The sequence below is a fragment of the Protopterus annectens genome, chromosome 7.part1 (assembly GCF_019279795.1).
Source record: "Protopterus annectens isolate FY-2018-M chromosome 7.part1, PAN1.0, whole genome shotgun sequence".
NCBI classification, from domain to species: domain Eukaryota; kingdom Metazoa; phylum Chordata; order Ceratodontiformes; family Protopteridae; genus Protopterus; species Protopterus annectens.
Genome location: NC_056740.1, coordinates 263006794 through 263033574, shown reverse-complemented (window position 1 = coordinate 263033574; position 26781 = coordinate 263006794).

Sequence of the window (26781 nt, the reverse complement as noted above, 5' to 3'; positions counted from 1 at the left end):
ACAACCTTTTCCTTTTATGGAAAGGAGCTGAGGCAGAACATTTACAGTTCTTTGATTATGTGAACACAAGGGTCAGTTTCCTTAAGTTTACTTTTGAATACTCTTCTGAGTTTTCACATTATTTAGGTTCATATGTTGGTACTAGGCTATCAGCCCTAGGGCCTATACAAGCCTAGCCATAACAATTCCCTGGCTATTTCTTCCCACACTATTTACTTCCCTGGACCCCTGTCTAGCAGGGTGACTGACATGATCCCTGGGGTGAATTTCCTTTCTCCCATCCAATCGTCAAGGTTCCTTTTGAAGAGGACCAAAGAGGCACTCTGCTTGACATGTATGGGCAATCTATTCCAGAGTCTGGGGAGTCTCTGGGTCAGGAACCTATCCCTCCAGCATGTTTTGTTTATTATGATGACAAGGTTTAGATCCCTGGAGCGTGTGGCTCTGAGGGATTGGGATTTCTTTAAGTGTGGCGTGTCCAACAGCTCTGGGTTTGACATGGCCTTGCATGTTAAGCAAAGATCTCCTCTGAGTAGACGATATGCGACAGGGTTTAGCTGGAGTATTTTAATGCGGTCAGCGTAGGGCATCTGCTTTAGGCCTGTGATTCTTTTAGTGAGGTATTTCTGTGGCCTTTCCAGCTGTTGCAGATGTCTTGAGAGGTACATACAAAATGGGACGTTGTATTCTATAATGGGTCTAATGAGGGATGAGTACAGTGGGACAATGACCTCCTTTTTTCTGGATGAAAAGCCCTTAGTGATGAGGTGTGCCACATAGAAGGATTTTCTGACTGTTGTGGTGATGTGGTTATCGAAGGTGAGACCACTGTCCACCTGTGTCCCTAAGTCTCTTATCACACTTTCGGTGTTTAGTGTACTGCCACCTATATGGTAATTCATGGATACATGTTTTTTCCCAACTATACATTTCTTGGCATTGAACTTGAGCCCATGGCTCTGGCACCAAGCATCTGTTTCTGTAAGGTCCTTTTGTAGAGTATCCACATCATTTGGGGATTCAATAATGGCTCCCAGTTTGCAGTCATCTGCAAACTTTATTATCCAGAGTCCCTTAGTGTTGGCCTGTACTTCAGAGAAGTAGATGCCAAGCAAGAGCGGTCCCAGGACTGAACCCTGAGGTACGACTGCAAACTTTGTTATCCAGAGTCCCTTAGTGTTGGCCTGTACTTCAGAGAAGTAGATGCCAAGCAAGAGCGGTCCCAGGACTGAACCCTGAGGTACTCCACTTGTCACTTGTCTGGAGCTGGATTTGGAGTTGGCTACTTTTACAGTGTGGGTTCTATCAGTAAGCCAGTTAGCAACCCATTGGGTGACGTAGGGATTAATGCCCAGCTTAGTAGGTTTATCTATGATTCCAGAATGGGGGATGGTGTCAAAAACCTTGGAAAGGTCTAGATAGGCTGTGTGGACCACCTTACCCTTGTCCATGGCTCTGGAGACTGATTCGAAGAAGTCAATCAGCTTCAGGAGACAAGATCGGCCCTTCATGAACCCAAACTGGGTGGGGTCCAGTGTTCGAAGGTTGCCAATGTCTTTGTTTATAAGTTCCATGATAATACGCTCCATGGCCTTGCAGATAAGGCTTGTCAGACTGATGGGATGGTAGTTTCCGGGATCCAAGTTGGATCCCCCCTTGTGGAGTGGGATAACTGTAGCTCTGCGCCACTTGGTGGGCACAAAACCTGAGGTGAGGCTATGATTAAACATGACACTTAGGTGAGGTGCCAGCTCATATTGTAGTTCATATAGTACACAGCCCGGGATGTCATCTGGTCCCATGGATGCTGTATTCTTAGCTTTGGAGAGTGCGTTTTTTACCTGTGTGGCCATTATTACCGGAATTTGGCAATCTTCCAGTATTGAGATGGGCCATTCAGGGGGTGAGAGGGGGGTGAAGTTGGCACTGAATCGATCTGCCAGGATATTGGCAATATCCTTGGGATCAGTATATTTAATGCCATTCTGTTGTAGCTCAGAGCAGATCTGAGCATTGCCATTTAGATTCTTGACATAGTTATAGAATGCTTTGTGGTTGTCTTTGGAATCTTTGGCAATTTTATTTTCGTAACTAGCTTTGGAGGATTTTATGAGGGATCTCAGTTTCTTACTGAGGCTGGTAAGGAAGTTTTTTGCATCCTGGGATTTTCCTCTTTTCTGCAACAATTTCTTCCTTTTGTTGTAAAGTTTGTTTATGGCAGGGGACCACCAGATTGGCTTCTTTTTTTTGGATGAGAGCATCTTGGTTCTATTTGGGATGGCACGATTTATGCATGAGTGGATGTGCTCGTACGGTGCCTTAGTGTAGGATTCAGCAGTTGAACTTTCAGCTCCCGTCTGCATGGGTGTCATGAAGTTTGTCACTTCTGACTTGAGTAGCATGAAGTTGGCTTTGGAGAAGTTTTTTATGGAGGTTTCCTTACTGGGGGGGGGTGGGATGTGGATGTTAAGGGTGATTAGCTTATGGTCAGACCTGACTAATGAGGGGGTGATCACAGGTGTGGAGCATCGATTTCCCATGTTGATAATGACCAGGTCTAGGATATTGGAGCCCCTGGTGGGACTATGGATTAGTTGATCCAGGGCGTTGGAATTTATGAATTCCAAGAACCGTTGGGCAAAGGTGTTGGTACATTTGGATGTACAAATACAGTGGGATAAAGAAGATGGCAGTATTTCCACAAATGTTTACAGGAAAGAATGTTATGTACCTTCTTACTTGCATCGAGATAGTATGCATCCGGGACATATATTCCCTAATGTTATGAAGGGACAAATGTTACGCGCCTCAAGATTAACAGTTAATGATATAGATTTTGAAGAGAGCTTGGTTAAACTTATTAAAGATTTTGAACATAGGGGTTATGATAGTACTGAGATTCATAAAACCAGTGAAGTAATTAGGAAGGAGAGGAAGAATCTTGGCAAACCTTATTTTTCCTCACTCCAGAGAAGAAATATTTCAAGCCACAGATTTAGAGACAGAAAATTTGTTTTTAATTTTACATACAGTAGTGAAGTCAATGTTTTTAAGAATATAGTTAGTAAACATTGGCATGTTTTGCAAACTGATGAAAATACAGCTGGGATTCTTAGAACTAAGCCCTCTTTTGTTTACAGGAATAAAAAATCTTTAAGAAGACAGTTATGTTACCCTAAATATGAAGGGCAAGATATGAACCATATACTGACAGGCACTAAGAGATGTGGTGCTTGTAATTTTTGTACCAATATAAATGAAGATCCGAGCTTTATACATCCTGACTCTGGGCATAAGTTCATGTTTAATGTTAAAGCAGATTGTAACACCAAAAATCTAGTATATTTAGCTAAGTGTATGGCATGTAGAAAATTTTATGTTGGCAAGACCAAAAGACGTCTCCGTGAACGGATAAGAGACCATTTATATTGTATTAGTAAAAGATTAGAGTATAGTGCACTTGCTAAACATGTAGCACAGGAAGGGGATCAGCATAAATTTGCCTTTCAATTGGAGTCTACCAGGACTGATATGAGATTAGGTGATATTATTAATAACACTGAACGCAATGAGACTAGATGGATTCTTAGACTCAGAGCGCATAAAGGCTCTGGTCTAAATGATGTAATTCCCCCTGAAACCAGAATTAAAGAACAGGAGTTTGAGAAAGTAATTTTATATAATATTTATACTACATTAGTTAATATAATATATATAAAAAAATATATCTGAAAAATATATTTAAATATATCTAGATTTTCAGGTCATTTAGAGTGTTGTAGAATTTTTAACAGTTTTTATGTATCTTGTTTATACATGTTTTTTATGAAGGATGTTTTTTACGGTGGTTGTCTTTTTAAATAGCTCTCTTCCTGAGCCTATTCACTACTGTTTTACATATCCCATGACTTATTATTGTTAATTGATGGAGTATTTAAACCTGTGTTTTTTTGGTCTTTCTGTGATCTGAAGAAGCAATTGTTTGAATTGTGAAAGCGCTCATCTTTTTCATTAAACTTTTTGACTACATTGGATCTGGAATTTCGTCTTTTATCAGTCGTGGAACTGGACTTTCCTTGTTTTTTTACCTGTTGACTGTTTGGTTTTGTGCAGCTAACCGTTGTGAGGTATTTATATTTTCTTGACTCATATACTGTAAGGAACTGAACATAGGGTAAGAAGCTCACCGTAGGGTAGGATAATGAGTCAGTGCTCGATGAGAATATATACTATAAGGAACTGAATGTAGAGTTAGAAGCTCGTTGTAGGGTAGGATAATGAGCTGATGCTCAGGTTGAGAGATGAAGTTAAGAGGAAAGAAGTTAGGTGATGAGGATGATAGAGCAGAATGAAAAAGGAGTGAAGATATAGGGAGCTGGCAGAGTTGGGGGAGAGAGATTGTTGAAAAAAAGGGAGGAAAAAGAGAGAAGGAAGGGTTGGGTGTGGTTGAGGGTATGGAGTTCAGAGAGGGTGTTTGCAGTGACATGTCCAGGTAGTACTTAGGTAATCTTTGAGAGTTTTCTTGAATTCCTGAGCCTGAGTTACTTTTCTTTGGGTCTTAGGAAGCTTGTTCCATGAAAGGGCAGGTAAATATCTGTAAATATTTTGGCCAATAGACCTTTTGGGTTTGTAAATTTCTGAGTGATATTGTTTAGAGCTCCTGAGAGTTCTAGGGGGTGTAGAGGGAGACTAGAGTGGAGATGTCAGGGTGGGAGGTGAGCTTCTAGAGAATGGAATGCATGATGAGAAGCTGTGAAAGTAGTAGATGGTGAGGGAACTCAAGCCAGTTTAGTGTCCGGAGAGCATGATGGCTGGTTGGAAGCAAATCAAGCAACTTTGTTGTAGATGGTTTTGAGTTTAGTAAAGAGAAAGGACTGTAAGTTAGTTAAGATTTGTGAGCTGTATAAGAGCTTAGGGAGGAGGTAGGTGTGGACAAGTGAAAGTCATAATTAGTTTGTAAGGAACTTTTTATTTCTGTACAGTAAGCCATGGGTTTTCTTGATGCCACCAGGAATCTTAGTGTGGGTTTTGATGCTGATGATTGTGTCATTAAGGGACATAATGGTAAATGTGGGCTTGTGTTCAGAGAGAGATTGAGAGTGTGCAGGTCAGAGAGGATATCTGCGGTAGTGATGACCGTGGAGTTGTCAGCATACTGTATGAGGGATGGCTGACGATAGAATGTGTAAAGGTGGTTAATGAAGATGCTGAAAAGTAGGGGACCAAGTACTGAACCTTGAGGGACTCCCATCTCGATGGGGAGGAAGGGAGATAGAGAGGAGAGGAGAGGCATTTAACAGATAGCTGCCTGTTGGAGAGGTAGATATTAAACCAGGAGATAGTTGTAGTAGAACGACTGAGGTGAGAGAGTTTGGAAAGGAGGATGGGGTGAGGGACAGTGTTGAAAGCTTTCGAGAGGTCAATAAAGGGACAGGAGACAAGTTTGTTATTGTCTCTGGCTAGGGAGATAGAGTGCGTAAAGGAAATGAGGGCTGTTGTGGTACTGTGGTGAGGATGGAAGCCATGTTGGGTGGTGGTGAGTAGGTTTTCTTGGATGAAATAGTCTCAGATTTGTTTATGTACACATGTTTCAAGAATTTTTGAGAGAAGAGACAATATTGCTATAGGCCGGTAGTCTGAAAGTTCAGTAGAGTTATCACCTTTGTGGCTAGGTATAGTATAGAATTATTTCCAGAGTGAAGAAACTGTGGATTCACTTATTGAGTGGTTTATGAGGATGGGATATGCTATAGAGTTAGCAGCTGCCTTAAGGAAGAGTGAAGGCAGGTTATCTGCTGATGGAACCACAGTTTTAGCTTGAGAAGGAGATTTTTAATACAGCTTGTAGGTACTGGTTTTAGTGAGAAGGGGTTGTTTAGTTTTGGGGGCTAGTGGGATTAGAGGGGTCAGTGGAGTTAGAGGTCTGCATAACTTTACTAATTGTGTCAATGAAGTAAGAGTTAAATATGGATGCAGTTTCTTATGGTGTATTTGAGTAGGGGTTAAGAGTTGATGGATTGCCAGTGTGCAGGATTTGATTGATAGTGTTCCAAAATATTTTGGGATTACTAATGTGTGTAGTTTGGGGTTTGTAGTAGAAGATTTTTTTTTTGTCATTGTTGACATGTTTTTTGGTGAGGTTGCAAAGTTCTTTGCGTATTTGGTAATGAGTGAGCAATTTAGTCTTAGTCCAAAGTTTCCAGGTATTGTCTCTTTTCTGCATAAGAGAGTCTGTAGGCTGGGTGAGCAAGCATGACCTCTGCGGCTGATGTTTCCGTTGGAACAGCTTTAAACTGAGGCAGTTTTTAAGTCATTCTGTAAACCCTTTTGATAGGAACATCATCGGTAACCTGCTAAAGAACAATATTAGTGTTAAGGGAATATCTTTGTCTGACTGTAAGTATAATGTCTTTCATTTACAGTCTGTGTTCATGAAATTCAAGACTCTGGAATGTGTAAATTTCTATTTGGAACATTGTGTAGCCCTTCAGCAAGCACTATTGGGCCTTAGATTATATAAATTCCGAAATGGAATAACTCAGACTGATAATATTTATAAGGACATTAAAAAGAAATAAAATTTGCCATCATTAAAGATAGATCAATAGAAATATAGAAACTGCTAAAGTTGATTATTCATAACAAAATGCTGTATCAATAGGAGAGGTGGAGGAGATAAAAAGTAGCAACAGAATAGACACATATATATATGTACACAGTTTTTAGAATTTTAGAAATATATGTATTTTTTATGGCATATTGACATTTAGGTGCAATGTATTTAATGGCTAAGTTAATTAATTTATATAAAATAACAGATGTACATAAATTTTATATTTGCATTTTAAATATTTTATATAAGAATATAGATATATTTATAGTAGGTAGGCTGCTGAGGGCAATAGGGAATTTTTATTTAGTATTCGCTTTTTAATTTATGTTATTGAATGTGACATTGTAAGATGTATTGTTTGATTTGGAAAGCAATTAATTAAGACAAAGGAAATTACATCATAATGACACCATTATTTGAAAGTTTAAAATGAACAGAATGTGTTAGATCTTTGTCTGATGAAGTATAATATTCTATTATATGAAAGCGCTCACAATACGTATTTTGTTATTTGTAGAATAAACGCAATTATTTCAGTTGGTCTTTTGTTCCTGGTTTATCTTTCGACACAGTACTTCAGTGTTTTTAAATGTATAAGGACTTGATTGTTCTATTTAATAAAACTGGGCTTTCATGCAATATAACATTGTTAAAACAAACTCACTGAAAAGCCAAATTAAAATTTTGGATACCAGTGTTAAAAAGACACATTTTTTGGACATTGTAAATCATTTGCGATGGAATAAAAGCAAAAATTGAAAGGCATGTAGCCATGATGGTAAGTAAAAAAATATAAGAAGCTTTGAGAGATTTAGAAGCATATGATAAGTGTTTAGCTTATCCTTTAAATATCACACATAGAAATAATGAAGTGACTTGAACAGTGAAAATGAAAATATTGCTAGTGCTAGTCAAGGAACAGTTTTAGGATTTGATGTAACCTCTAATGCAGAATTTCACCTTCTTCTTAAGAGATCTAAAAGACTGGCCCATACAGATCATGAGAAACAGCCTGAATCTTTTAATAATAAACAATTATCTAATAATCATTCAGTTACTGGGTGCAGTGGTGCAGTGGTTAGCACTGTCACCTCATAACAGAAGGTTCTCTGGTTCCCTTCTTGGCTGGGGTGCCTTCTGTATGGAGTCCACATGTCCTCCCTGCATTTGTGTGGATTTCCTTCTGGTGCTCCGGTTCCATCCCACATTCCAAAGATGTGTCTGGAGCATTTCTCCCTGGGTGTTTGCTTAAAATGGGTTCTGCCTCAGTTGTTCTTTCCCAATTAACAAATGTTAAATAAAAATAAATAAATAATGTTAACGAATTATCAGTTTCTTTTCAGTATCATCAGAATCATCACAATCAGAGGGGGAGTTTCAACTGAGAGGGAGACACAGGGGAAGAAGTTAGGGGATAGGGTTACTACCCAATAGATTTTTAATACTTGATGACAATAAAAAAATACAAAAAAAGAATTATCTTTTTTTTCCTACTGTGAGAGCAAATGCAGTTATTAATAGATATGTATTGGCTTTATGATGTGGTTCTACTGTACATACATGACTCCCTATTACACTAGAATTTATGTAATTATTTTATTGTTATAATGTCAGAGTGGTAGGAAAGTTGCATGCTAGGTTCCCCCCCACCCCGGCTCTCGCTCCTGGTATTGTTACTTATTTCTGCTTTCTTGGGTCCCTCTAACTATTATTCTAACATGCTACCGTGTTAATTTTACAAAGACAAACCAAGAAAATATTCCAAAAACTTCCAAAACGAAAAATACACAGACCATGTTAATTTTACTTTAGGCGAACAGTCCAAACCTGGAGCATAGTGTCTAGACCAGATATCTAACCTACTATCCTATTAATAATTTAAGTAAGTGTGAGGCAGGTGTATTATCCTAATTTTTCTACTCCTGTTGTTAATGTTGGCACTGACCTCAGGATCTTGCTTCCACAGATTGTTTGTTGTTTGAGGTGGCTTGGAATTGCCCTCATGGTGCAACATGCTCTGTTCACCCTTGCTACACTTGGCCTCACTCCACTTCCCTACCCTACCCCCAATTCTCATACTCCTCAATTTACTCTACATTTATACTTTAACCACCCTATTCCCCTACCCTTCCTGACCTCCCCTCCCTGCTTACTCCCCTCAATCAAATCCCTCTACCACCTGTTTTGCTACACCTCCACCAAAAATCTACACTCTTTGAAATATACAGCCACACACATTTCCCCACCTTAATCCTTCCACAGCTGTACACTCCCTCAATCCCGCATACAATACATTTTCTCTCCTTTTCCTCACTTTCTAAATACCTCCTTTTCACACTTGAACTATACTCCTCCCCACCTGAAGTCATACCATCTTAACTCCATTACACAACCAGTCTATTTGCTCACATTTCTCCTTTACCTTCACAGAGCAGCTTATTTCCTCTTCTCCACCTATTCCCCTCCCCTAGCTACTTCCACCCATATTCTCACCCCCACCCTCGACATGCCACTCATCTTTATCTCCACTACTCTTTTTCTTCTGCTCTCACACTTATCCTCTTATCATTTTATATTATCGCCCAGGAATTTGTCTCCGACCCTTACTTACCCACTTACAGACTTACAAGCTCTCCACACCTTTGAAATAACACCCTTTCTATTCAATCACATCAACCCTCTCATACTCAGAATTCAGGATCAAGCTAGTTATAAACCCATCTCACCCCCTAAAAAGCAGACCTAAATGCCTAACCCTCAGCTCTAAAATTCTTTCTTTAACACCAACCACTAAGAGATTACTCCTTTCAGTGGATATCCACTTCTAACCCTGGCCCTCTTTTTAGTTCCTCTCCTGCCACTCTCTCCCCTACCCCATCCATCCCACACCCCAACTCCCCCTCTGAATGCTTAACATTATACTCCCTGAATTTACACAGCGGTGGTACGGCGGTAGCATTGTTACCTCACAGCAAGAGGTTCTCCTGTTCGATTCTCGGCTGGGCTTGTGGGTGCCTTCTGTGTGGAGTCTGCATGTCCTCCCCTTGGTTGGGTAGCATCCGAAAGACATGCGTGCGTAAATGGCCATGCCTTCGTTGAAGGTTGGGCATCAAGCTGGCACCTCAGCATTTCATAAAAATCTACTGCCAATCATTAGTGGACCGGAGTTCTGCTGTGGCAACCCCTTATTGGGAAAAGCCGAAAGACAAACAACAACAACTCAATAAAGTCAGAGAATTCAACACATGGCTTGCCCATTACTCTCCCAACATTACAACTCTAACAGAAACATGGCTTAAATCTCACAGTGCTAACAATGAAATCTCTCCCCCACCTTGATAGGGCCCACAGAAAAGATGAAAGTGTAGTTATAATATATTTTGACAAACTTAACATGTCTCCTATAACCATCTCTCTCCCTAACTTTCACCCTGCAGAATTCCTAATAGTCAACTTCAAACTTAACAACCACACCACACTTATAATTGCTGCTATTTATACCCCCCCCAGGCAATAATATTCCCATACTTGAACATATTCTCTCCTGGCTAACTCATTCCATACCTAACAAAACTATAATACTAGGTGACATCAACAACAGTTGGCAAACACTCATCAATGATTCCCCCAACTCTACAGTAAATTTACATGACTTTACACAACTTATTACAACTCCAACCCACTTTAGTAAAACTACCAATTCTAGCTCTATCCTGGACTGGATCCTTGTCTCTAATCCTAACCTATACAACAACCCTATAACACTACCTGATTCTTCAAGTGACTACTCTCCTATTTGTATTCAAAGATATTCCCTACAACACTGTAAATCTTACACATACAAAGACTGTCACACTCAATCTAACTATGACCCTGTAGTGTTTAACAATCGACTCTCCACCATAAACTGTTTTTTCATTCTACATATATACAACACTGCATTCCTTGATATTCTTAACTCCCTTGCTCCTCATAGGAAAATCAAAATGAAATCCCACTCTGCACCATGGCTGTCTAAGTTTACATGCTCTCTAATGCTCAGAAGAGAAAATGCATGGAAAAATTGGTTAAAATCTAAATCCCAGACACACCTTAAAATCTACAAACAACTTTGGAACCTCATTAAAAAACAGGTCACCAATGATAAAGCCTCAATCTAGCCATCATAGTAATCTCAAAACAGTTCTGTAACACTATTAACAAGACAATGTGCCCTGGTAGCACTAATTCACCCAACACATGCTCTAACAACTCTCCTCTGAAAACTGCCACCATTCGTAACTCCTATTTCATTTACTCCATCAGCAAATTAACCCACAATAGTAATACCACCAACCTCCCCTATCCTCCTTTGACTCAACCTACTACCTTCTCTTTCAAACTTGTCCCCACTACTTACATAAAATCTCTGCTTAGCAAACTAAAACCATGCTCTCCCTCTGTAGATAACTTACCACCCCACTTTCTAAAGCTCACCGCTAACTCTATAGTCTACCAAGTCTCCATCCTAATCAACTGATCTGTCTAAGAATCTACTGTCCCCTCTGTCTGGAAACAATTCTACACAATTCCTATCCATAAATAAGGACATTCCACTGACCTCTCTAATTACTGTCCTATAGCTATGCCCCCCCTCCAAACTATTAGAAAAATATATACATAAGTAACTCCTGCACTACCTTCTTCAGGAGAACTTACTCACACCCACCCAACATGGCGTCTGCCCAGACTGTAGCACAACTATTGCCCTAATTTCCTTCACCCAAACTATCTCAGAAGTCAGAGACAATAACAAATTAGTCTTCTGCCTATTTCCTGATCTCACCAAAGCCTTTGACATAGCCTGTCCACTCAAGCTCCTCTCCAAACTATCTGACCTTAATATCTCTAACACAACGCTGACATGGTTTTCTATCTATCTCACCCACTGGCAGTAGCCTGTCAAATGGCTCTCTTCCTTCTCACCCTTTGTCCCTGTCAACACAGGTGTACCTCAAAGCTGCATACTCGGACCATTATTATTTAAATTATACCTGTACATCTTAAACTGCATTAAGAAGACACACCTAAAACTAGGACTGCTTTATAGAAATAAAAGATTCCCTACCAATGACTCTAGACTTTCTCTTGCCTATGCTTACCTTCTTCCCACCCTTCTCAATGCCTCAACAATCTTGATCAACTTGAAATCCTCTTTTAAGTTCAAGCTTGAGCTCACTTACAACAAAGTAAGTTGCTGCAAATCAACCCTACAACTCTCACCACTGCCTCTCCTTACAAACTTTAAGCTGGCTAGAATTTTCCTACCAACTCCTACTCCCCAAACTGCTTCTTATTCACTCTATCTTAAACAAAGCCTCCTCCTGTCCCATTATCTCCTCGCTTATTACACTGCAATCCCCTAACCACTCTCTTTGGAGCGCTGACCAGCTCCTCTTAAAATGTATAAGCCAAAAAGAAAAACTGGCCAACACTTATATAGCTACTCCATAGCTGTAGCATGGAACAAGCTCACACTGAACATTAGAACACTACCCTGTGCACAAAGTTAAAAAAAGCTTTAAAAGAAACTCTACTAAAGTCATGGATCTGCACATGCCAAAGCCCAAACTAACTCTCTAACTCCCCTCCCATCTTCTTACCCTTGTCCTCTCTTTTTGGGTATATAAACTACTCTATACTACTCTTTCTTAGTTTTTTACTTGTTCATTTATTAATGGATTCCTCTGCATACAGACATGTACTTCTCTATACCCGGTGCTCTACTTGCAATTTTTTTTAAAGCCACCATGGATTATTATTACTATCTTCTCACTCCCTTTTGAATTACTTACTGTTGTACTCCATGAAAAAGTCTTTATTAATTTATACTATATGAGTGTGTGCCATGTATTTTACTCTGCTTGTAATAACTAATACTCACTGCTTGCTTGTAATAGTTTTCTGTTTGGGGCTTTTCCCCACGGGCCTCCACTGAAAGTGGGGTAAGGCTCAATCAGACATTCCAAGTTAACAAATGTCAAAATAAAATGTTGTTGTTGGCCTTTCGGCTTTTTCCCTGTAAGGGGTCGCCACACCGGAACTCCGGTCTGCTAATGATTGGCAGTAGATTTTTTACAAAACGCCGAGGTGCCAGCTCGACGTCCAACCTTCAACGAAGGCACGCCCATTTACACACGCATGTCTTTCGAACACTACCCAACCGCGGGGTGGACATGCAGACTCCACACAGAAGGCACACCCAAGCCACACTGAGAATCGAACGGGAGAACCTCTTGCTGTGAGGTAACAAAATGTCAAAATAAAATAAAATTAAAATAAATAAATTTAGGATTATTTGTTAGAAATTTTAAATTTAATGTACATTTTCATAATGCAGTATGTTTGAGTAGTTAATCAAATGACTACTAAATTAATCTGTGACCAGAAATGAGGCTATAGGAAATAAATATACATTTTAAATGAACATTATAATTCATTCCACATGCTTTGTGCAGAAATGAAGGAGTCTAGTACCAAAGTGGCTGCATTAAAAGCTTAAACATAGTCATGGGAGGGCAGGATAAATGACAAGAAATACAGAGTCAGAAGGAAAAAAATAAAATAAATTCATGGTGGACATATTTAACAATATTTAAGCAATAAATTGTTTAAAGTTTAATTGCATTCAGCTGACTAAATGGGCAAACTTATAACAAGGCATCATAAGACCTAAAAGATCTCTTGGTGTGATGATGTTTTTTTTTTTTTTTTTTTTTTTTTTTTTCTTAGTATGCCTGTCTGGGTGAGAGAAACCAGACTTGCTGTTGTATACTCTTCAATTTTCATGCAAAAGGAAGAACCTTGTGACATTTTCTGAAATGAGGTAAAATTATTTCAATGTGTGACATTGTGACTATTTTCTGACGTGGACTCTTGTTCAGACAAGAAAGAAATTAAGGCAATATATTCTGATCACAAAACTCTGCAGGGTATAGGGTGTAACAGACATAATATTATACCCTAATTACCTTAATAATTATGCTTGTGCAAAGATCTTTTTGCAGTCACAAGAAGCAAAAAACTGCAGAGAACCTCAACAGGCCCTACAGACTAATACAGTTAAAAACAGCAATCTTCAAATTCACCACAGTCTCAGGGAAAACTGCCTCAGCCATTTGCACTGTTTAGAAGGAAGATGATCCAAAACATTGAATGTTGTTTCGTTAAATATCTTAGTGCACTGGAATTGGTGCTACCAAACCAGAACATTGTCAAGGTTCTGAATGGCTCAAGAGGAGCATATATCATGCTAAAGTGTATTTTGTCTTCTTTTGATATGTAGCATGCATTGAGTACTATGTGTTACACAACATACTTGTATTGTACATTTTGATATATGTGTTACACAACATGTTTTGTATTGTACACTTTCATATATGTGTTACACAACATTTTTTGTATTGTACACTTTGATATAGGTGTTACACAACTTTTTTTGTATTGTACACTGAATTACAACTGCAATATTGCACTTGTACAGTATTATGTTAACAAATCTGTGGGTGGTGTTTTTGAATTCTGCTATGGAATGACCCTCTCAACAGGGCCCATCTACTATATCAAATTGCTGTGTAATGTTGTCATTGTGCTACCATACTTAAATATTTTAAGTTTGCTTCAAATATCATACTATCAAATTTTGATAATGTTAAAAACGTGTTCTTTATTGGACAAAGAGACTGGGCAGCTTACCAAGTGTAGAAGAGAGTACACATTCAACATTTTGTTAATGAATGGATTCAAGCAATTTTGAAGTAATGTTAGCATCACCTATGAAATAAAGTAGTTTTAAGATGTTTAATTTCAGACATATTTATTGTAATCAACTAAAATTATTTATTCAACTAACTGGAATAACGTGTCACTTTCTGAATCTCATTCTGGTTGCTTGCACTCAGAAAAATATTCACTGAAGTCATTTACAAAATTATTAGGACCAACAAGAAGATAACTAGGAAAATCAATTCCTTTTTTTGGTAGAATATGAACTTAATTAAACCTTACAACAAAAATAAAGTGTCTGTTTCAGCACTACAAGAAACATCTAATCTCAAGAAATTAAACAAATTTAAAGAAAATCACTAAGAAATTCATACTGCACTACTAAAAATCTTTATGAAATCAAGTTGGCTGATGATCAAACTAAAACACCAACAATCACATTTCCTTGATTAATTAATCAATTAATAATTATGCTTGCGCAAAGATCTTTTTGCAGTCCCAAGAAGCAGAACAAAAAACTGCAGAGAACCTCAACAGGCCCTACAGACTAATACAGTTAAAAACAGCAATCTTCAGATTCACCACAGTCTCGGGGAAAACTGCCTCAGCCATTTGCACTGTTTAGAATAGGTAGAATATGAACTTAATTAATTATCAGGCTAGATCTATTACTGATTCACTCAAATAGCTGCACTATCATTTCTCATTTTGCTAATACACTGCATACTTCTTGTAGGGACAGATCTACCTTATTGATCACTGTCTCTACTCACAATGCACTTCCCCTACCATTTCATATAAACTTACATAAAATGCCTTAAAAGGGAGCTGTAATAAGACTTCAATCTCTGGGTGTTTTAATCAGTAACATCTCATTTAAGAAGGTCAGTGTGGTGTATATTATCTTTAATGGTTTACTGAGGAAAGGTTCTGTTCCTTCTATGTGGAAAATAAATAAATAGCAATTTGTTAACCAGGAAGACCCAATGGACATACAGTCCCTCTTCAGAGGTGACAGGAACAATGTCTGGCTAAGTGACTTGCTCAAGGTCACACAATTGGCAAGTAAAGGTTGAAGGAATCAAAATTTGTACCACAGGAACTATGCATCACACCCTTAACCCTGTGCATCAACTGAAAAGATCTATTTTTATGCCAATTTTGAAAAAGGGTAATAATTGTGGGTCTATATCAGAACATCAAACTTATAAAATAGCGAACAACCTAAATGCCAGAAATGCCAGACCTCAAACTCACTATTGTAAGGGGCTGCACCCCCACAACCCCTGCTATATATATATATATATATATATATATATATATATATATATATATATATATATATATATATATACCAACTCCGAGATTGCACTACAGTGAGGAAATGGAAAATATTCCGATCTTCACTGTACTGCGATCTCACAAAAAGCATATTGAAGTCTAGCATTTTTGGCCTTTAGGCCGTTCAACATTTTCACTTTTCAGTGTCATGATAGGAACCCAATAAATGTGGCATTAATAACTACAGACCAATTAGTCTCACCTTAGAACTTTGAAAATGCTTTGAAAGATGCATGACCAAATTTTTGAATAAACATACCTTACACAGCACTTCACTTGACCTTTGGTAGCATGGTTTTACCATTGATAATCCAACTTTGATGAACTTAATAGAGTTTTATCATAGAGTTAGTATTGCCATGGATGTTGGACTAACAGCTAGAGTAGTACAATTGGATCTTATTAAAGCTTTCAGCACCTTATCTCATTCTTCTATTTTAAAAGTAATGTTGAACTATAGATTTAATCCACTTCTCACTAACTACATCCTAGCATGGCTCATTAGTTGCTTACATTGTGTTCCTATCAAAGGGTCTTTTCCTGATTATTTACTCATATTTCAGAGTGTACCTCAGGGACCAGTGTTGGGCCTACTTTTATTTGTTTTTTTTCTACAATATCATTAAATCAATCATTTTGGGTGAATACACAGATGATTGCAATCTAGGCTTTTTAGTACAATACAGTGATAATTTAAGCAGCATGAACAAAGTGTTAACTGACTTCAGTAAGTGGGTTAATAAATATGGTCTTTTTTTCTAGTTCTAACAAATATAAGATTCAGTTCTTATGATAAATTCATTCTTTACAGTCAATATTTTTGAATGCTACAGCCTTAGAAGTAATTAAGGAACTTAACAATGCTGATGTTATATCAATATTAAGCTTCCCTTTGATCAGCATGTTATCATTATCAAATGTAAGGATATGCATTGCCTGAGTATTACAGTAAAAATCTTTATCTGTCAGGGATGAAAGTCATCTGGTTTGACTTTGTGTTTCACATATGCTCTTTAACTGAACACAACAACACCAAGTGTATTCCATCTGTTAGACACGTAGATTAACCTTAAGATGTAGGAAATTAAATTTGAACTAACTGAATTACAGATATTGTACAGGGAAAGCAATATTAACATTAAAGGCATTCACTGGCAATCTTCTACAGTTAGTGCTTAACCATGTGCAATAATACTTTGACATTTAAATATAGAAACATTAATTTTGTTATCCCCAAGCATCATTCTTCTAGGAGGGCTAACTGTATCACTATTATTATCTCAAAAATGTGGAATATATTAAAATCTAACAGCCAGTGAGCCATGCCAGTCTATTATTAACAATTTGACTAATTTCAATAAAGATCTAGATAACTGGTTCAAGAATTAACTGTTAACTCAAATATAATGGAGTCAGTGCTTTTGAATTGCCTCTAGCCTGTAACACTAGGTAATAACCTATGAACCTATAAGCAGAATGTTGGAACTTCTTCCATGGGCTACTATGAATGAGTTATGTATGGGCAAGTTTTTTGTCATAATTAAGTAGTATGAAGGGCTACTTCTTTAGTTTTATTAGATATTACCTGTAAGTACTTGTATATGGAATGAAATAGGTATTCTGCATTAGTGTTAGTAGCCAGCTTTGAAACAGGCTGGCATGGCCCAGCTAAATGTTTTGCTATAAAATCAGCCATTTTCTTTCAACTACGGCAAGACTAGCTGTATTTGAAAATATTTTATTACCAGCCTGGAATATGGTCTCCCTTTTCTATTTCTGAATTTGTCTCAGAATACTAATAAATTCAAATGGCAGAGAACATGATCTGTAAATTCTTCCTTTTAGCAGACCCTATTACATACCACTACAAGCTTGTTAAAACACAGATTGGTTATTGGTGTCCAACAGGGCAATACCTCTCATAACCACCCTTGTTTAGAAGTCTCTAAAACAAGTTTACTGCCCACCACTTAAATGTAAAATTGGTGTTCGGGAAAGCAACTATGATCTCAGAAAGTCCCAGGATGGTGGTGGTCTTATCCTGATCTGCCTTCCAATAGAAACTACCATGGGAGAAACAGCCTTGTCTAGACTGGGACCATCCATATGGAGCCACTTGCCTACTGAAGTGAAAATCAAGAAACCACTAAATAATTTAAGAAAGCAATGCAAGACCACCTTCAGGCAGAATCTAGATGCAATTGTTATTGGGACAATGGTCAGTCTCTCTTACTGCTGTACATTCAATATTCTGGGCTGAAGTCAAGATAGTTAATAGCAAGATAAATATGATTTTAATAAACAAATGTATTGTCTCTATTTGTATTGGGAATATATATTAAATAATTATTATTTTTGTGTACTGACTGTCCTCTTACTATTTTTTCTCTTATGTGATAAACTATGTATATCTTTGCATGTTGTAAATGTATGATAAACTATATACAATTTATAAATGTACATCCTCATAAACTACATATTGAATCTCTGCCATAAAACTACTGTAATTGCTGCTTATGGATATTGGGCTATGGATAAAAGGGGTCAACAGACCAGTCTCCCTACCCATTCATCAAATAGAAAATAAAATAATTAAATGGCATACCCATTTTGGATTATTTCAAGGTATTTTGGCTACTGGGTGGTATTTATTATTGCCCATTTAAAAAAAATCTTTGGGCATAGTATACATTGCCATACAATCATTTAGTTTTTGCTTGGGAGTGGTTAAAACAGTGGATAGGCCATGGTACCTTCCATATGTCAATTAACCTGCTATTTTGATATTATGACAATAAAAATAAATAAATAAATAAAAATAAATAAATAAATAATGCACAAATGAATGTCAGCAATACATAATTCCTGGGGATTATAAAGAAGTACAACCTAGTACAGGTTTACCTTTCCTCAAAGCCCTCGCATAGGGAACTCCAGTAGTGACAATGGCTGCTTTGGTTGTTCTCTTGCATGCGATTATTTTAGTTAATGACACTTATTCTATATAAAAAGGTGGTATTCATTCATATCTTTAAGGAGTCTTGATGTGCAATAGTTTAGGGTGCTGGCATTCTTCATGGATATTTGATATAATCAGCAATTACTGTTATGTGATTTTTGTTTATTATTATGTGGCCTCATATTTTCAGTACAAATACAGAGTTTTTTTACGTTTCATGTAATGTCATTCATACTGAGCACATGAGTACAGAGACCTGAATTAGTGCTCCAAAGTATACTTGTCATACCTGTTTATCATAAAATATTAGATTTTTTTGTATGTGTTTCAAGTCTATTATTTTTCAAGTGTGTAATATATGTCTTTCCATGCTATGGTTGCAGTAAACCATGTTGTGCTTGATGCTCTTTGATGTAACATTAATTTTAATTAGATATTTGGGTCTTTGCTTTGTGAGGGGAAAGCATTAGTGGGTGCTAATGCCCAACTAATCACATATATCAAACCACCCAATTAAAACTATTTAACAATATTGTTGTCTAATTATGCTAGAAAATGTATTGTATAAAAGCATGTCATAAATATAATTTTAAGCATTGTATTAAACTAAAATATCATCAAAAATGTTAAAACAGTTAAATATAAATTTGTTAACAGTGCAGAAATATTCAAATAGCAATCCTGATGTTAAATATCCATAGTTTTTAATTGTATTTGATTATTTGGTAAATATTATTAAAGACTGCACTTTGTGGGGGGGGGGGTTATCTGATGAAGTCCTTACTTTTGGGACGAAAGTGCTAATGTCTTGTATGAATTAAATATCCAAGTGAATTATATTGGCTGTGTGGTTATTTATTTATTTTTTCATGTCCTGGTTCCTGTTTTTTTACCATGAGTAAGAACTATTTGTATGCAAACCCCGAACAGACACTAACCTGGTTAACATCAGGAAAAACTATGCTCCTACATAAGAGCAAACCTGCAAGCTATCCTAAAAACTACAGACCAATAACTTGCCTTCTGATGATGTATAAACTATGCAGTGGAATTGATACCGACAGAGTTTATAGTCACTTAGAAGAAAACTCAATCATGGCAATAGAACAAAAGAGTAACAAAAGAACGTCACATGGAAGAAAGGGTCTTTTATTGTTAAATAAAGTCATAACAGAAAACTGTAAAAAGTGAAGAATCTAACTATGGCATGGGCAAACTATAAAAAAGCATTTGACAGTGTCCCACCTTCATGCATAAAAAAAAGTTTAAAAATGTATAGCCTGCACTGATTGATTACATTACAAAGAACATGAAACAGTGGCAAACCACTTTGTAGTTAAGCCATGATAAAGGACAAATTATTATTCCAGGGATAAAATTTCCAAGGCGGATATTCCAGAGTGACTATGCTGCTCTTTTGTCTTGCCCTTAACCCATTAAGCTGTCTACTTAACAGATTAGGTCATGGCTACAATTTGGCTCCCAGAAAATAAAGTGTAAAGACTTCTCATCTTCTTTTTGTAGATTATTTAAAACTGTATAGTTCATCAGACAAGGAACTGAAAGCACAACTGCAAGTGGGCAAAACTTTTTCAGATGATATAAGAATGCTATTTGGTCTTGATAAGTGTATAAAAGCAACATTTAAAGCAAGAAAACTGTAGCACCAAGAAAACATCAGTTTGGGACAGGAATGTGATATAAAAGAACTTGAACAAGAGGGAGTGTATAAATATTTGGGAACTGATGAAGTATCAACAATACCACATGAGCAAATGTGAATAAAACTTAGTAAGGAATATTTTAGAAGACTAAAATTAATATTTAAAACAGTGTTGACATCTAGGAACAAAGTCCAAGCTATAAACCAACTCCTGTCCTAATTTACAGTTTTGGAGTGACTGACTGCCCCCAAAAGGTGTTGAATAGGTTGGACAGGAAAACAAGGATGCTTCATGCTCATCAAATGATTTATAAAAATTAGTGTATACCAAGACTGTAAATTCCACCTTCTGAAGGAGGTATGGGGATCCTCAAAATTTATTACATGTATAGATCTGCAATCATGGGACTGCATACATATCTGCTAACCTCACAAAAGTGAAACATAGTAAACATTTTAAAACATGAGGAAAATAAATCTAAGATGACTTCCCTGCTTAGTTTGTTAGAAGCATATCTGCTTCAAGTGGGAATGGAAATCAAACCAGAAGTAGATAAAAATCAGACAGCAGCTAAGCTGAAGGGTCAGATGAGAAGGCAAGAAATGTGGAAATGCATAAATACAGTTAAAAGTATAGAAAAGTCTTGGAGCAACCTAAAGCTGATCAGGATCAAATGCAGGAATGGTTAAGGAGAGGTGAATTTAAACCAAAAATTGAAAGGTTAATATTGGTGGGGCAAGATAGTGGACCACGTATGCGTTGGTTTTCAAAGTCTATTGAACATGTGGAAGAAACAGACAGATATAGATTTTGTAAAACAGAATTGGAAACAGTTGTACATCTTGTTGCTGGCTGTGATATACTAATGGCAGAAAGACTGTATACTGAAAGGCATAATAATGTGGCAAGACTATTGCACTGGGAATTGTGCAAACATGATAATACTGAATCAGCTAAAAAACACTGGAAACATGAGTCACAAAGCATTATAGAAATGATGAAGTTTATATCACATATGATCACCCATTACCAACAGTTCAAAAAATAGATGAGAGAAAAACAGAGTAGTCTAGTAAAAGAAGACAAAAATAGCATTGATCATTGAAATTGTTACACTTAGTGACTGCTGTGTCTTAACATACAGAGAGGGACAAAGTCATAAAATACCAGGATATGCAGGAAGAAACAAGGCCAGTGTGGAAGAAGGACACCCAGACAGTTCCAATAGCAGTAAGAGCAATGGATCTTATGAAAAAGAATCTACAGTCATACTTAGATATGTTACCAATATATGTAACTCCATACAAATTGCAGAGGAGTCATTACTAGGCACATTGTGGGTGCTGCGAAGAGCACTTCTAGCTAGCATTAAAGACTGAAACAATTCTAATTTCATGAACTTTAATCCTACTTTTACTTAGGAATAGGGTATGTTCCTATCATGGTATTAGAAACCCAAAAGACGTGGAGAAATTAAAAAAGAGACGTAATAATAGTAGCAGCGCAGTAGATTTAGGTTGTCTTGAAATGGCAGATGATCCAGAATATCATAAGGACCTGTGCCCTTACCTACCTGAGGGTAGAAAAACATTGTTAAGAGGGTTACTCCTTCAGATGTAGCTATTGTTATGACTGCATTTGCTAGAGAGAACATTTCTGGCTCAGGCAATCCATTCTCTTTAGGGATATGGGAGGGGCACATTTTCTGGTGGCATTAGCCAGGATTCATTTAGAATGGGAAGGGGAGCAGGAAGACAAACAAATAGCAGTGATTGATGTTATCTGAGAAGATATTTCAACAGGTAATGGCTTTGATAAAGTAGTACCTAGTGTACATGCAATTATATGCAACCAGACTCCGAAACAATCACTTGGGAAAGGTAGCAGTTGTGAGATCAACTGAGTGTCCACACCGCCATCTAAGACTAGTTATGTGGCCACTTCAAAAAAAAGAGCAAAATGATAATGAAACGCCTGTAAGGAGTTACAGAGGAGTTACAGTTATCAAACGTATTGAATTTTCTCATGAATGAGATATTTCAGGCAAAAAAAATGGTTAATAGTAGTGAGTTTAAATGTGACAGTTAGTTAGTTAGTTAGTTAGTTAGTTAGTTAGTTAGTTAGTTAGTTAGTTAGTTAGTTAGTTAGTTAGTTAGTTAGTTTTGTTTACCAGGGTAGGGCACCTCACAGATCATTGTATATGTCCACCTTCATCATATGTCCCACTCATTTACAGGTGGCCATAGTGTTGCACCTGCTGTTATAACTCAACATGTTTCAGTGGAACATGGATAGCACCATCTTCCCTAGTGTTGGCAGACAGTGCATAATGCACCTGGGCCTTGTATGGTTCATAGTATTATTTTTGGTATGTGGTATCCATTGTCTAACAGCATGTTTCATTTTCAAGTGCAGCAGCACCTAGTACATCTGGCTTCTCACAGCAGATGCAGCCTGAAGTTATAGTCTCACAAGAAAAGGGGGAGCAAGAACCCAGTATCTGTAGGTTTGACTATTTTATTACCTACATTACTTATAAGATTGATAATGGCACCCTCAGTGTATTGTGGCTGAACTGCAACAGGAGCTCCATTTACATAGGCTGCTCTGACGTCTGACTGGTCATCTGTGGAGCTGTGATGTGGATGATGTCACCCAAACAGGCACTTCATGCAGTTGGGTGACCATCTGGCATGGGATCCCATCCAACACATAATATGATCACAACCTACTTAAGTTTAGCTACTAGCATGTACAGGTAAGTCAAACACACAGTAAACAGACTGGAGACAACATCAGCAATATTAATACTATTTCAAGCTGTTTGGATTCGGAGTCACTGGATGCTGTAAATATTTACAATACCACATCCATGTTTTGGGCATGTGATGTACAGCGTGTTCTTTCATACCATCACTTGCCATGTAGTTCTGCAGCTGCTGGAGATAGTACCATGAGCATGAATATTGTTGATGTTCTAAAAATGGCACACAAACATTTTGAAAGCCAATGTGAGATGACAGGTCCAGACAGCTTGGGCATTGTGGAGCACTGACCAAAAAGATGATACACTTCTGCATGTGTTCTGTATGTGTTCTAAGTGGCAAGGCATCAAGTTGGGGCAGGTACAGCCTACTCTTCGTTCACAGCTTTATAAGCACAATAACAATGCATCATGACTGTGCAATAAGATGAGTATTCTCACAAATGCGGTTTCAGGAAAGACAGACAGTCCTGGTTCAAAACCAGCAATGGTTGCTCTGCAGTCCACTATGGCAGCAACAGCTTCACAGATGTCAACCAGGATTTATATTACTAATCATCATCATCATGGTCTTATAGATATTCAACTGTTACTGGGACATCACAAATTCTGCAAGGTGGTCTTGGAGACATAGCTGTTTTCAGGTAGTTCACAAAACTGTTGGCGAGTAACATCTGTGGTACAATCAGCTGCATCTCAAGAAGTAGGTACAGATGTAGCAGTCTGCAAATAGTATACCATGTGTTTGTGGCTGTCCTTGGATGTTTGTGAATTGTACTGCCATTCTGCATGACATTTAAAACAGTGTGCACTATGTTTGTAAATCTTACCATGACTGTTTAAAGACTGAAGGCCTCATGCTATATTTTACAAAATGTAATGTCTTCAAAATTCAAAGCTTGAATATAACTGTGTGTAAAATCAAAATGCATTCAATTCCCTTTACAGTTGACTTGCAAAGAAATAAAGCAGGAATGAAAAGAAGCTTGCATTTTGATTTTGTGATGTGCTCATTTCGTGACTACTTTACCTGATACGTTATAATTGTCAATGGGGACTGGGGCTTTCACATTGTAACTGAACTTATCAAAGCACGTGGCAAGTGTTGCGCCTTGCTTTCCACTGCATAAAACAGTTAATCTTGGACATATAACAAAATGTTCTTTGCTTTTATAAAAGTTAATTTTTCTAGGCAAATTATTCAAAAAAAATGTTCAGCTTGGATGTATAATAAAATGCTCTTTGTTTTTATAAAAGTTAATTTTTCTAGGCAAATTATTCAAAAAAGATAATTAATTTAACTTGGTATCAAGTAGTTATTAAATGTTTAACTACAAAGTCTTTATAGTAATCACGTAATTGATCATTAATATTCAAACAAGATATACAAGTTATTTATTTTTTATTTTCTTACTTTATAAGGACAAGGTTAGGCTAGCATTCTTTCTATTGACATTTTTTGGGCTGGGACGCATTGTATACTACAACACTCAGTAAACTGATTGTATCTCAGACACATTAATAGCTGTTAAAATTTGAACAGATGCACAAATTCAGGTTCATAGTAGAAGCTGTTCTGTTTTCTCCACATGAAATACTTGGTAAGTTAATGCAGACCAGTTTTTCCTTTTCCAACACCCCAACTTATTGTATGACATAAGAGGAAGTGTTCTGCAGCATTTTATGACCTTAATATTAAACCTGCAGACTACAGTCATTTGTGTAACTAATGTAAGACAATTTTTACAGGTATTATTTTTATGTTCCTGCTCCCACCCAGGCTCATCATTTCAATCCACCAATGTCAAACTCATTTTGTTCCCATTTTTTTATACCGCCTGGCTATTTAAAGCCTTCATATACTTAGAACATAACTTATCACAAAAAATGTATGGTAAAACTATTTGATATGTTTACTTTATAGACACCATGTTAAGAACCTTTTAACTTGAAGTTCTATTTGTATGTGAATTTTATGTACTATTATTTCTTTCTACTATTTGTTATATACCAAATGTAAAAAAAATCTATATAACCTTCTTGGAGCTTTTCTCCCTGGGTCTCCACTGAAAATGGGCTTCTGGCCCAGTCACACACTACCCAGTTAACAAATGAAATAAATAAAATAAATAAATACATTTATTTTCATGACCGCTGCTGAAAGGAGGATAGTCCTAAAAAGACAGACCCCGGGATTCATGAAGCTCGGCGCAAGGATGGTGTTAGGCTTGCACCGACCGTGCGGCGTAGAGATGGCACAGCAGCACCATATGCATATTAATCAAGGCGTGCTGCTTACACATCCACGTGCATAGGAAACGTGCACGAGTGCATGGGGCATGTCAAAGCGCCGCATGGAGGTGTGGACATGTCGGCTGTTTACGTGCAACCTAAAATGCTAAATATTACAGCCTGCCTCCAATAGTAATCACACCTGTCAGTGTCCATGGATACTGAAACGTATGCAAAGCATGCAAGACCGTTTTGCGAAAACAAAAATAAGAAGCAAACACAAATGCACGTAGCTGAATACTGAGTCCCCATCCCACGAACAAATGACATTTAAAACCCCGTACCCGTATTCTATTGCAGCGTTGATAGTTATACCAAGTGGAAGCAAAACCCATCATGTTAGTGCGCCGCCAATAGCTAAGTCTAGCCCAATGGTCAGGGTTACCACCTGTCCCACATTGTGAGGGACAGTCCCCCTCTGGGCAGTTGTGTCCATACCAAAACCATTATAAATGTAAAATATTTATTTATCATTTGATGACCGGGAAAGTCCGACTAGGTTCCACAGAGCCTGTTTTCAGCGGAGGCCCAGGAAGAAATGCTCCAGATGCATGTCTTTGTAATTTGGGAGGAAACTGCAGTACCGGAGGAAACCCACACGAACACAGGGAGAACATGCAAACTCCACACAGAAGGCACCCCAGCCGAAAATTGAACCTAAGAACCTTTTGCTGTGAGGTGACAACATTAACCACTGCACCACTGCGCCGTCCAAATATATATCCTGCAAACATAGGACATAATTATGTCCCACATCTCATGTAATAGTCACATACAATAGTTATTTCCATATGTAACATACCTACATGTTACAAGAAATAGAATAAGCAAGTAAACGAAACAGAAGAAGCAGCTAAACTGCTACAACAATAAGCTTACATTTAGGCATAAAACAAAAGTACTATCCATTGTACTGACTGTGGGTATGTGTTGGCCTGTAAAATCTGATGTGTGTCCCGAATATATCCCATCCTGGCCATATGAAAAGGTGGCAACCCTACCAATGGTCAGAGTATTTGCAAAAAATCTGCCCATTTGCGGTCCAAGGCGTCCTTGTCAGGATGGGCCAAAGATGAACGGGTATTACCCGGGTCTACCTACCATGTCATGAAAGATAAGTATTTGCATGTACCTATGTGCGTGATGTACAGCATGTGGAAGGTGAAAAATGCTAGGGTAGTCCTCACAACCATACAGGTACCAGAGATATGTAGCATATGCAATGTGTTCCCTTGACCATGCCATGGGCCATCAACCAGAGAAGGGATGGATGGAGTGTGTGGAATATGGATGTGGGGGGACGGGTAATGTAATAATTCACAAAGGGGAGACTGTGTTGGATGCACAATAGGTGAACTGGATGTGTATGAGAGAGCAGTGGGTG